This window comes from Bombina bombina, chromosome 6 (assembly GCF_027579735.1).
Source record: "Bombina bombina isolate aBomBom1 chromosome 6, aBomBom1.pri, whole genome shotgun sequence".
Lineage (NCBI taxonomy): Eukaryota > Metazoa > Chordata > Amphibia > Anura > Bombinatoridae > Bombina > Bombina bombina.
The window spans coordinates 869,711,325-869,716,245 of NC_069504.1; positions in this window are offsets into that span (position 1 = coordinate 869,711,325).

Sequence of the window (4,921 nt, forward strand, 5' to 3'; positions counted from 1 at the left end):
GGGGTATTGTGGGTTTTTTTACAGGCAAAAGAGCTGTTTTCTTTGGGGCATGCCCCGCAAAAGGCCCTTTTAAGGGCTCGTAAGGTAATAGAGCTGTTAACTTTTGTAATTTAGTATAGGGTAGGGCATTTTTTTATTTTGGGGGGCTTTGTTATTTTATTAGGGGGCTTAGATTAGGTGTAATTAGTTTAAAATTCTTTTAATATTTTTTATTTTTTGTAATTTAGTGTTTTTTTTTGTTCTTTAGTTTAGTTTATTTAATTGTATTTAATTGTAGGTACTTGTAGTTAATTTATTTAATTTATTTAATGATAGTGTAGTGTTAAGTTTAATTGTAACTTAGGTTAGGATTTATTTTACAGGTAATTTTGTAATTATTTTAACTAGGTAGCTATTAAACAGTAAATAACTATTTAATAGCTATTTTACCTAGTTAAAATAAATACAAAGTTGCCTGTAAAATAAATATAAATCCTAAAATAGCTACAATGTAACTATTAGTTATATTGTAGCTATATTAGGGTTTATTTTACAGGTAATTATTTAGTTTAAAATAGGATTCATTTATTTAATTAATTTAATGATAGTGTATTGTTAGGTGTAATTGTAACTTAGGTTAGGATTTATTTTACAGGTAAATTTGTATTTATTTTAGCAAGGTAGTTATTAAATAGTTATTAACTATTTAATAACTATTGTACCTAGTTAAAATAAATACAAAGTTGCCTGTCAAATAAATATAAATCCTAAAATAGCTACAATGTAACTATTAGTTATATTGTAGCTATATTAATAGCTAGTAGGTAGGGGGCTTAGATTAGGTGTAATTAGTTTCAAATTCTTGTAATATTTTATTATTTTTGGTAAGTTAGTGTTTGTTTGTTTTTTGGTACTTTTCTGATGGATGGAAGACCTCTTCTTGCCCCGCTTGGATGAAGACTTCTGCCGGTCTGGATGTCCTCTTCTGCCCCATCGGATGAAGACTTCGGCCCAGCTGGGTGAACATGACTCAAGGTAGGGAGATCTTCAGGGGGGTAGTGTTAGGTTTATTTAAGGGGGGTTTGGGTTAGAGTAGGGGTATGTGGGTGGTGGGTTGTAATGTGGGGGGGGATATTGTGTTTTTTTTACAGGCAAAAGAGCTCTTTTCTGTGGGGCATGCCCCGCAAAAGGCCTTTTTAAGGGCTGGTAAGGTAATAGGGCTGTTAACTTTTGTAATTTAGTATAGGGTAAGTCATTTTTTTTATTTTGGGGGGCTTTGTTATTTTATTAGGGGGCTTAGATTAGGTGTAATTAGTTTAAAATTCTTTTAATATTTTTTTATTTTTTGTAATTTTGTGGGTTTTTTTGTACTTTAGTTTAGTTTATTTAATTGTATTTCATTGTAGGTACTTGTAGTTAATTTATTTAATTTATTAAATGATAGTGTAGTGTTAGGTTTAATTGTAACATACAGGGAGTGCAGAATTATTAGGCAAATGAGTATTTTGACCACATCATCCTCTTTATGCATGTTGTCTTACTCCAAGCTGTATAGGCTCGAAAGCCTACTACCAATTAAGCATATTAGGTGATGTGCATCTCTGTAATGAGAAGGGGTGTGGTCTAATGACATCAACACCCTATATCAGGTGTGCATAATTATTAGGCAACTTCCTTTCCTTTGGCAAAATGGGTCAAAAGAAGGACTTGACAGGCTCAGAAAAGTCAAAAATAGTGAGATATCTTGCAGAGGGATGCAGCACTCTTAAAATAGCAAAGCTTCTGAAGCATGATCATCGAACAATCAAGAGTTTCATTCAAAATAGTCAACAGGGTCGCAAGAAGCGTGTGGAAAAACCAAGGTGCAAAATAACTGCCCATGAACTGAGAAAAGTCAAGCGTGCAGCTGCCAAGATGCCACTTGCCACCAGTTTGGCCATATTTCAGGGCTGCAACATCACTGGAGTGCCCACAAGCACAAGGTGTGCAATACTCAGAGACATGGCCAAGGTAAGAAAGGCTGAAAGACGACCACCACTGAACAAGACACACAAGCTGAAACGTCAAGACTGGGCCAAGAAATATCTCAAGACTGATTTTTCTAAGGTTTTATGGACTGATGAAATGAGAGTGAGTCTTGATGGGCCAGATGGATGGGCCCGTGGCTGGATTGGTAAAGGGCAGAGAGCTCCAGTCCGACTCAGACGCCAGCAAGGTGGAGGTGGAGTACTGGTTTGGGCTGGTATCATCAAAGATGAGCTTGTGGGGCCTTTTCGGGTTGAGGATGGAGTCAAGCTCAACTCCCAGTCCTACTGCCAGTTTCTGGAAGACACCTTCTTCAAGCAGTGGTACAGGAAGAAGTCTGCATCCTTCAAGAAAAACATGATTTTCATGCAGGACAATGCTCCATCACACGCGTCCAAGTACTCCACAGCGTGGCTGGCAAGAAAGGGTATAAAAGAAGAAAATCTAATGACATGGCCTCCTTGTTCACCTGATCTGAACCCCATTGAGAACCTGTGGTCCATCATCAAATGTGAGATTTACAAGGAGGGAAAACAGTACACCTCTCTGAACAGTGTCTGGGAGGCTGTGGTTGCTGCTGCACGCAATGTTGATGGTGAACAGATCAAAACACTGACAGAATCCATGGATGGCAGGCTTTTGAGTGTCCTTGCAAAGAAAGGTGGCTATATTGGTCACTGATTTGTTTTTGTTTTGTTTTGGATGTCAGAAATGTATATTTGTGAATGTTGAGATGTTATATTGGTTTCACTGGTAAAAATTAATAATTGAAATGGGTATATATTTGTTTTTTGTTAAGTTGCCTAATAATTATGCACAGTAATAGTCACCTGCACACACAGATATCCCCCTAAAATAGCTATAACTAAAAACAAACTAAAAACTACTTCCAAAACTATTCAGCTTTGATATTAATTAGTTTTTTGGGTTCATTGAGAACATGGTTGTTGTTCAATAATAAAATTAATCCTCAAAAATACAACTTGCCTAATAATTCTGCACTCCCTGTAGGTTAGGATTTATTTTACAGGTAATTTTGTAATTATTTTAACTAGCTAGCTATTAAATAGTCAATAACTATTTAGGGCGCGATCCGATATAGGTCGTAGTTTTCGGCGCAAGCGAGGAAACCCGCGTCGCCCGCAGTTTCAGCTCGCAACTCGAGCTATCCAATATTCACCGCCGTCAGATGCTAAACTGGCGTAAGTCTGAAAAACCGACGAGCAGGCAAAATGTGCGCAAATACACCTTTTAGTCGTCGCAAGTACTTGCGCCTGTTTTTTGTTCACGTAAAGTCTCAATAAAGTGTAGTTTTATGCAAATTAGCCTACGACTCGTAAAAAATTACGCCAGTTCTAAGAGATGCGCCACGTAATGACGAGATTCAAAAATCATACTTAAACCCCTGCGCAGCCGCAATTTCTTTAGTGTGTTTGGTTGGTTCTTGGAGCTACAGCACACTACAGCGAGTATAGAGATTAGTGGTAAGAGTAGTGAGAAAGGAGCATCATCAAGTTAGTTAGGTCGGATTGTTGGTTGGATTGTTAAGCCAGTACATTTACTTACACTTTTTTTCATATTGCGCACATTTTGCATACACACATATACAAAATACACAACACTTTTTTTTTATAACACCCAACACTCTTTATTTATCTTTTACAGTTTGAAAGGCTGAGTGTCTGGTTGTGATTGTGTGTGATTGAAGTGGGAGTGAGTGTGAGTGTGTGAGTGTGTGTAGTGTGAGGATGTCAGGGAGAGATAGGGCTGGGGGGAGGAGGGAAGGGGAGTCGCAGGGAGAGGATTATGTACAGGAGGAGCATCAGGGTCCCCGTCAGGGAGTGAGCGGAGTGGGGAGAGGGAGAGCCAGAAGGGAGGATGGGAGTGGGGTTGCCCAAAGGCCAGGCACACTGAGAAGAGGGATAGAGGGTGCACATGGGGATAGAAGGGGGGAGGAGGGAGAGGATAGGGAGGAACCCACACCAGGGACATCCCAGGGAGGGAGCCAGGCAGCCCAGGACGAGGAGCGTATGAGGTGTCCCAATTTCAGTTTTGCCGAAAACCTCGCTCTCGTCCAGGCTGTCCTGGAGAACCATAATGCCCTCTTTGGACAAGAGAAGGGCAAAGGAGTTGCCCGGAGGCGTAAGGATGCTTGGCAGAAGGTGGTGGATGCCGTCAATGGAGTGTCCCAACAGAGGAGGAATGTTGACGGGCTTAAGAAGAGATGGAATGATTGCAAGAGGAGAGTCAAGGAGAGGATGGGCCAGGAAGCAATCTCCCAGAGGGCAACAGGAGGTGGGCCTCACTATGAGGCCGAATACAATGAGTGGCAGGAGCTCATTCGTCGGTCCCTGAGCCTCACAGCAGTCCGTGGACTTCCAGGGGCTCGTGACTCAGGGACTGCAACATCAGCACAGCATGCTGGTGAGTAACATCCCACACACTAGTATAATATGTATTTGAGTTATAACATCCTATATTGTTACACATTCATGTACACAATGAGGATCATGGTATTTTGATTACTAACAACTAAATATACAATGATATTTAACATTAAAGGGACATGAAACACAAAGATATTTTTTCATTATTCAGATAGAGAATATAGTTTTAAACAACATCCAAATTTACTTCCATTATCTATATTTAATTTTTATTTTGAAAATCTTAGTTTATTAAATATCAATGCACATGGGTGAGGCAATCACACGAGGCATTGATGTACAGCCACCAATCAGAAGCTTCTGAGCCTATCAAGAAATGCATATCAGCTAAGAATATCAAGATAATGAAGCATATTAGCTAATGGAAGTAAATTACAATTTATTTAGAATACCATGCTTGTCTAGCTGAATCATGAAATAATAAATATGTTTTGCATGTCCATTTAATGCTACTTAACACATTGAAAATC